This window comes from Panthera leo, chromosome C1, assembly GCF_018350215.1.
Source record: "Panthera leo isolate Ple1 chromosome C1, P.leo_Ple1_pat1.1, whole genome shotgun sequence".
Classification (NCBI taxonomy): domain Eukaryota; kingdom Metazoa; phylum Chordata; class Mammalia; order Carnivora; family Felidae; genus Panthera; species Panthera leo.
In genome coordinates, this window is record NC_056686.1 from 92,833,293 (window position 1) to 92,842,790 (window position 9,498).

Below are 9,498 nucleotides of genomic sequence, written 5' to 3' on the forward strand. Positions count from 1 at the left end.
CCAAAACGCTGGATTTTACTTTTTACATGTTCTGAATTTCTTAAAATTTCATTAAAGTTTTAAAAAATTAATGAAGCTATTATTTAACACATTTTAAAACAAAAATTATAAACACCTTACAAAATGTCTTTTTGGCCACTCCTGTCTCTGTGGCTTTCTTCAACTTCACTTCTCCTCAACTCCCTCCCAAACACATCCATCATCTCTGATGTGTTGGTCTGGAAGAGCTTTAAGACTTTCCTGCCCAGTTTAGCTCCTCATGGAGTTTTCAGGACTACTGCCTCTATTGAAAATTACTTCTCCCCTGTGAGCCCAAGAGAAATGACCCTAACTGGGTCTGACTCTTCCCCATCTCCTATGGGGACATTTCCTACTTCACAGCCTCCTCCTTCCTAGTCCTTGCTCAGCACTTTTCCTGTGGGAGTGTGGTGGAAGATGAGGGGATTTGGAAGAAGGGAGTTGCTGGAATTGGGTAGTAAACAGGGGATGGGGTGGCTTGTGGTGGCAGTGATGAGGAGCCAGCTGGAGCAGCAGAAGGGAGGAGGATTTGAAAAGAGCTAAGAAGAGTAAAGCTACTGACCAGTGTCTGAAATAATAGTATTGCCCCAACAAGAATACCTCCATTTTGGTTCTTAAAAAGAACAGTACAGGGGCGCCTGGGTGGCTCAGTCGGTTGAGTGTCCAACTCTTTGTTTCTTTTTAATGTAAATTTAATTTTGAGAGAGACAGAGTGCGAGCGGGGGAGGGGCAAAGAGAGAGGGAGACAGAATCTGAAGCAGGCTCCAGGCTCTGAGCTGTCAGTACAGAGCATGACACAGGGCTCAAACCCACGAACCGTGAGATCATGAGCTGAAGTCAAACGCTCAACTGACTGAGCCACCCAGGTGCTCCTGAGTGTCTGACTCTTGATTTCAGCTCAAGTCGTGATCTCACAGTTCATGGAATTGAGCCCAGTGTCAGGGTCTGTGCTGACAGCAAGGAGCCTGCTTGGGATTCTCTTTCTCTTTCTCTTTCTCTTTCTTTCTCTTTCTCTTTCTCTTTCTCTTTCTCTTTCTCTTTCTCTTTCTCTTTCTCTTTCTCTTTCTTTCTTTCTCTCTCTCTCTCTCTCTCTCTCTCTCAAAATAAATAAACATGAAAAAAAGTAATACAGTACACTGGAACACTGGAATATAGAAAATAGTAATGCAATCATGACTCCTTCTCCTCTGACCTTCAGTCATAGTAGCCTCTAAATCTTGTTAATTCAACTTCAGAGACATGAAATTCCACCTAGAGAGTCTGACTTGTGAAATATTCTTGGCACAGATCTTGAAAGGCCCTGGTTCTGTTTTAAAAAGGGAAGCCATATGTTATACCATTTATGCACACTGCTGCCAGGTTAATATTCCTGAAGTTCTGATCAGGCAGTCGCTAATATTTATTGAATATTTGCTATGTGCCAGGCACCAGGCTCATCATACACCATCTTATCTAATCTTCACAATAACCCTTTGTAGTAGGTACTGTCATTAACCCTATTCTGTAGATAAGAAAACAAAAGCTTAGAGAAATTAAATCTCTTGAAAAAGAAACACAGCTACTACATGGCAGAACTAGGTGTGGAACTCAGATTTGTCTGACTGTGGAGCTTGGTCCTTAACCACTTCTATATTACCTCTTCTGCTCAAAATCTAAGAGCAAGCAGTCAGTGAATTGTAAAGGCTTATCATGCAAGACTCTTCAACTGCCATTCCAATTTTATTTTCTACTACTCCCCTTCATACTTCCTATTTTCAGGGCAAGTAATGTTGCTGATTACCAATTTCCCTCAATAGTTCACACTTCTATGCCTTTATTTATGTAAAATTGCTCTCCCTCCCTATGTCACTTGCTCCACAAAAAAAATCTTTAAGTCATTGTTTTACACAATAATCATCATGAATTTTATTTTTCATTATAATAACAGCTATTGATATTTACTCTCAATTATGTATTTTCCCTTAAACTGTTTTCTTCAGAAGGATGTATGAAGATTAAGTGGTTTTTGAGATGTATTAGGCCTTTACAAATTGTTTATAAATCTCAATCCAATGGAATTAGGATTCCAGATAGTAGAAGTCATTTTACCAAACTCCAAGAATTTTTTAGCATCTCCCAAGATTAGGTAAAACAAACAGACAGACAAACCAAAAACTATTAGGACAGAAATTTAGCAAGCTCTAAATCTCCTTTTATAGGGTGGCTCTACTCCTAACAGGCAGAATTTTCAAAAAATGAAATATCTGCTATTGAATAATTTCATGGATTAAAAAAAATGTTGAGAGAGTGGCATTACTTTGTGCAATTGGTTTGATTACAATATGGTGTCAGCTTTTTAAGAAGCAGTAGCCCAGGGCACGTGGGTGGCTCAGTCAGTTAAGCATCTGACTTTGGCTCAGGTCATGATCTCTCAGCTCGTGAGTTTGAGCCCTGCATCGGGTTCTGTGCTGACAGCTCAGAGTCTGGAGCCTGCTTCAGATTCTGTGTCTCCCTCTCTCTCTACCCCTCCCCCACTCATGCTCTGTCTCTCTTGCTCAAAAATAAACATTAAAAAAAAAAAGCAGTAGCTGTCCAGAAAATATAAGAGAGGAGAATGTTTTCCATCTTCTTTCAGTAGCTGTCATTACCTTGATAATAAAGCCAAAGAAAGACAATCCAAAAACGGAAACTACAAACTAATAGCTCTCACAAATACAGATGCAAAGTTCTTCAACAGATATTAGAAAACTGAATTCAGTAATATATAATATATAAGTATATATTACAGAATATATATAAGGGAAAACATAAAGGATAACATATCATGACCAAAAATTCAAGGCTGGCTCAATATTCACTAAGCAGTTAATAGATCCACAAAAATATAGTTAAAAAAATTATATATATATAATATAATATATAATATTATATATATAATATAATATATATATATATAATATATATAATATAATATATATACATATAGTCAACTGATCTTTGACAAAAGAACAAAGACAATTCAATGGGGAAAGGATAGGTTTTTCAAAAGATGACACTGGAACAACTGGATATCCATATGCAAGGAAAAAAAAAAAGAAGCTAGACACAGACCTTACACTTTTAACAAAAATTAACTCAAGTGGATTCTAGACTTAAATCTAAAATGCAAAATTATGAAACTATTAGAAGATAACATAGGAGAAAATCTCAATGACCTTAGGTTTGGTGATGGCTTTTTAGATACAACACCAAAGCCATGACCTATGAGAGAAAAAATTGAAAAGTTTGACTTTATTAAAGTTATGAACTTCTGCTATATGAAAGACACTGTCAAGAGGATAAGTAGACCAACCAAAGACTGGAGAAAATATTTGCAAAATACATGTCTGATAAAGGACTGTTACCCAAAATACACAAAGAACTCTTAAATCTCAACAATAAGAAAATGGACAACCCAATTAAAATGGGGAAAAGATCTGAACAGACACTTAAGCAAAAAGGATCTACAGGGGCTCCTGGGTGGCTCAGTTGGTTAAGTGTACGGCTTCGGCTCAGGTCATGATCTCACCATTGTGAGTTTGAGCCCCACATCGGGCTATGTGTTAATGGTGGAGAGCCTGCTTGGGATTCTCTCTCTCTCCCTCTCTCTGACCCTTCCATGCATACGCTCTCTCAAAATAAATAAACTTTAAAAAAAAATAAAAAAGAAGAACTACAGGTGGCAAATAAGCATATGAAAAGATGCTCAACATCATACTTCATTAGGGAGTTGCAAATTAAAAAAAGGGGATATCACTGCACACCTATTAGAATGGCTAAGATCCAAAACTCTGACAACAACAAATGCTGATGAAGATGTGGAGCAACAGGAGCTCTCGTTCATTGTTGATGGAAATGCAAAATGGTGCAGCCAGTTCGGGATATAGTTTGGCAGTTTCTTGCAAAATTAAATATACTCTTCCATACAATCCAGCAATCATACTCCTTGGTATTTGTTCAAATGAGTTGAAAACATATGTCTACACAAAAACCTGTCCATGGATATTTATAGCAGCTTTATCCATAATTGTTAAAACTTGGAAGCAACCAAGATATCCTTCAGTAGATGAATGGATACATAAATGGTGGTACATCCATACAATGGGATATCATTCATTACTAAAAAGAAATGAATTATTAAGCCATGAAAAGACATACAGGAAACTTAAAGATATATTACTAAGTGAAGAAGCCAATCTGAAGAGGCTACATACTGGGTGATTCCAACTATATAGTGTTCTGGATAAGGCAAGACTATGGAGGCAGTAAGAAGATTAGTGATTGCCAGAGGGTTGGGGGAGGCAGAGATGAATGGGTAGAACATAAGGGATTTTTAGGGCAATGAGATTATTCTGTATGATACTATATGGGTGAATACTTGTCATTATACATTTGTCAAAATCCACAGAATATATAACACAAAGAGTAAACTCCAATGTAAACTGTGGCCTTTGGTTGATAATAATGTGTCAGTGCTGACTCGTTGATTGTAATAAATAAATGTACTATACTGATTCAAGATGTTGATGATGGGAGACGTTGTGTGTGGAGAGAGGGAGAGGGAGGTGGGAATTTTCTGTACTCTCTGCCCAATTTTGCCATGAACCTTAAACTGTCCTAAAAATAAAGTGTAGTTGTGTGTGTGTGTGTGTGTGTGTGTGTGTGTGTGTGTATATATATATATATATATATATATATATATATGCACATATATACAGAGAGAGAGAGAGACAGAGACAGGAGATATATGTATCTTTAAAAAATATATTTTCATATTATAATTATATTATTTAATTATAATATATATCTTTAAATATTCTAAAAAATATATCAATGTAATCTATCATACTGATAGTCCATAGAAGAAAATGTTCATGAGCATCATTAATTGATACAGAAAAAGCATTTGACAAAATTCAACGTCCATTCATAACAAAAACTTTCAGCAAACTGGGAATAGAGAGGAATACCTGTAACCTGATAAGGGCAATCTATGAAACACTTAGAGCTAACATCATACAAAATGGTGAAAGGCTGACAGTTTCTCCTAAGAAGTGTGAGGCAAGGATGTCCACTCTCACCACACATATTCAACATTGTACTGCAATTCCTAGACAGTGAAGTAAGGCAAGGAAAATAAATAAATGGCATTCATGTTGTAAAGAAAGAAAGAAAACTGTCCCAATTTGCAGACAACATAGTTGTCTATATAGAAAACCCAAAAGAATCTACAAAGACTTCATAGAACAAAAATGCAAGTTTTAGAAAGGTCACAGGATACTAGATCAACAGAAAAATATCAGTTTCTAGCAATTGTCAAATAGAAACTTGAACTTAAAATTATACCATTTATAGTGGCTCCAAAAAATTTAAATATTCAGGTATAAATCTACCAAAAACATGGACATGATCTGTATGCTTAAAACTGCTAGTGCTGATACAGAAATCAAAGAAGACCTAAATAAGTGGAGAGGCATTCTGTGTTCATGGACTGGAAAATACAACATAGTAATGATGTCAATTTTGCCTAAATTGATCTATAGATTTAATGCAATTCTAATCAATATCCCAGCAGAATTTTTTGTAGATATACACCATCTGATTTTAAAATTTATACTGAAATGCAAAGGAACTAAATAGCTAAAACAATTTTGAAGACCAAAGTTGGAGGAATCATTTTAGCCTATTTTAAGATTTACTAGAAAACTACAGTATCTGAGCCAGTATGGTATTGGCAAAAGTACAGACACTTAGATTAAATAGAAAGGCCAGAAATAGACTCACACAAATATGGCCAATTGATTTTTTTTTATAAAAGTGCAAAAGCAATTAAATGGAGAAAGAATGGTGTTTTCAAAAACAGTTGTTAGAACAATAGGATATCTACATGCCAAATAATAATAATAATAACCCTAACCTAAATCCCAAACCTTACACAAAAAATAACTCAAAAACATCTAAGTGTAAAGCATAAAACTATTAAAACATTTAGAATAAAACACATTTAGAATTAAAACATTGAGAATATTTGAGAAAATATTTGTGACCTAAGGTTAAGCAGAGTGGTTAAACGTAATGCCAAAAGCTTGATCCATTTAAAAAATAGTAAAATAGACTTACAAAAATGTAAAACTTTGCTCTGCAAAAGACAGTTAAAAGAATGAAAAGACAAACTACAGAGGGGAGAAAATATTTGCCAATCTCATATCCAACAAAAGACTTACATTCAGAATGTATAAAGAATTCTCAAAATTCATTTGTGAAAAAGAAACAACCCAATTTAAAAATGGGCAAGAGAATTGAACAGACACTTCACCAAAGATACACATGTGGCCAATAAGCACATGAAAAGATGTTCTACCTTATTAGCCATTGGGGAAATGCAAATTAAAACCACAAAGAGATACCACCATTTGCCTATCAGAATGGCTAAAAAAAGAGAAAGAAACAAAAAGCCAAAACAAACCCCAAAACAGCTAATAATACCAAGTGCTGGAGAAGATGCAAAGCACCTGGAATACGTTGTTGGTGGGAAAGCAAAATGGTACAGCCACTCTTGAAAACAGTTTGATAGTTTTATATAAAGTTAAGAACATTTATTTACACATGACCTAGAATTCTCATTTCTGGGTATTTACCCTAGAAATAAATACTTATATTCACTCAAAAGCCTATACAAGAATGTTTATGTCAGGTCTACTCAAAACAGCTAAAAAAGAATAAAGAAAAAAAAGGAACAACTCAAATATACTTTGGTAATTGAATAGATAAACTGCAACGGATCATATTTCATAATATGGATGGAATACTATTCAGCACAAAAAGAAGCAATCTACTGATAAGCACAACAATATACATGAATCTCAAAAACTATGCAGAGTGAAAAAAAAAGCCAGACACAAAACAGTACATACTGCATAATTCCATTTATTTGCAATTCTAGAAAAAAGCGAAACTAAATTATAATGACAGAGTGCAGATCAGTAGTTGCATGAGGATTGACTACAAAAGGGCAAGAAGGAGCTCTTTGGAATGATGGAAATATTCTATATCTTGATCATGGTGGTGGTTGCATGAGTATATACATTTATCAAAACTCAAAGTTGAGGGGCGCCTGGGTGGCGCAGTCGGTTAAGCGTCCGACTTCAGCCAGGTCACGATCTCGCGGTCCGTTTCTGTGTCTCCCTCTCTCTCTGCCCCGCCCCCGTTCATGCTCTGTCTCTCTCTGTCCCAAAAATAAATTAAAAAAAAAAAACAAAAAACAAAAAAACAAAAACAAAAAAAAACAACAACTCAAAGTTGAAATGTTCACATCATATGCCCTAGCTGGCTCACTTTTAGGTATAGAACAATATCAAACTGTTGGTAGAAACTCATTATTAGTGAATCATTAAATCAATCTAGTATGTCTCCTCAGAGAGATATTTACCCTGAAACTCATGATACTTAAGCTTCAGGCTCCCTCACTTACAAAGCTTCTTCCAAGGTCTGGTTACTAATTTTGTATTCTTTTTCTAAAGGGGGCCCCCAAATTGTATAAATTTTAGGCCTCGAAAAACTTACATTGGCTTTTGGATGGCCAGATTTTTTTTTTTTTAATGAAATGGAATAGAAAATAATGAGAATGTTTTATGAAATGTTTGTTTCAGTTTATATAATGGTCATGTCATAAGAATTGGTCTCTTACCAAGGTTTGTGTTTGAGAGAGAGGAAAAAAAAAAGAAAGTTGGAAATTCAGTGCTGTGTGTACACATTCAGTGCAACACTGTTTAGAAGAGTAAATATTTGGAAATAACCTAAATGTCCATCAATATGTGAATAATACACTGTGGTATATGTATGTTGTGGAATTCTATATGGTTAAAATGAAGGGACTAAAAGGTGTATGCCTCAGGTTAGATGACTCTCATAAACCCACTGTTAAGTAAAAAACAACAACAACAAACAACAAAAAAACCACGAGCTAAAGGTTACCTAAAGCACAATATTTAGATAAAGTTTAAAACCATGTGAGAAACAATAGTAAATCTGGTAAATTTAATGTATTGCATATAGATATAAGTCATTATACAGCAAAAGTATTAAAATATGCATGAAGCTAATAATAAACAAATTCAGGGTAGGATAGTGGTTACTTCTGGGGAGGAAGGAAAGAGGGAGGGAATGATATCACAGTATGCACAGGTTTTGTTTTATATGCAATTTTGTATTTTGTTAAAGAATGAATTTTTTTTTTTGAGACAGAGAAGGAGCGCGCACGTGCGTGCGCACATGCAAGGGGAGGAGGGACCAAGAGAGAAGGGGACAGAGGATCTGAAGCAGGCTCTGCAGTGACTGTAGCAAGCCCAACATGGGGCTCAAATTCATGAACGATGAGACCATGACCTGAGGCGGCTGAGCCACCTAGGAGCCCCTAAAGAATGGATTTGAGACAAACCAGGAAAAGTGTTAAAATTTAATAAGGTTGGTTCCTAGATGTGTGGGATTTTTGTTGGATTATTCTGAATTCTTTTCTGATTGTGTTATATGTTGTATGCATATTGTTGTAGACCATTGGTAATAAGTATTATTTCATATTTGTGTAGTGTGGGCATTTACACACCTTACACCACTTAATCCTCATGCTGACCTGATGCAATAAGTAGGGCAGACACTATTATTCCTATTCTATAGTAAAGGAACCTCAAACTGCAGAACAATGTGTTAAAAATTGGATTGGGGACTCAGTTGTTTCTTATTTCCTCTAGATTTGCAATGGAAATATGCTAGAGAAGTTTCTTTCAAGTCCAGTCACTCCCTTCTACCCCAACCTCGGGAAAGCACTTGCTCAATGAGGGAATGAATTGTATTAACAAGAGCTAAATGTTTGCTCAAAAAGCAGTCATTCTAAATTACCAGAGGAGAACTCCAATTAATGACTTTGTGACAAGGGGGATCCATATTTACAAGTCAATTCTTCAGAGTCACAGGCTGGTTCTTTCCACCTGGCTGCCGCCCCATGGCTCACTCAGTGACCTTGGACAAATCACTTAACCTTTCACTACTTACACTTACACTACTTACACTTACAATCCAGTAAACCGAATGTGTAATATTCATGATTGCTCACTTGGGGCTCCTGACTAACACTTTTTGAAAATTAGGCACCGATTGAAGGTCAATCATAATGCAACAATGTCAACTTTTCAATGCAAATTATTCTCTAAGTTCCCTATTCCTCAAAGACTATTTTCACTCTCCGTTTTAAAGGAGATCGAGTTTATACTTTTTAATGATTAATAACTTTTAAGTCATTAATATATGAATACCTTTTGTTGTTAAAAAATTAAACAATAGCGTAACAAGACAATAAAAAGTGAGCAATTTCTGTTCTGTTGCCCATTCCCTCTTGTAGTGGCTTTTGGAGATTTTGAAAGCAAGCAGTTTGTTAACCTTAAGGTTTAGAAGCTTATCTCAACACTG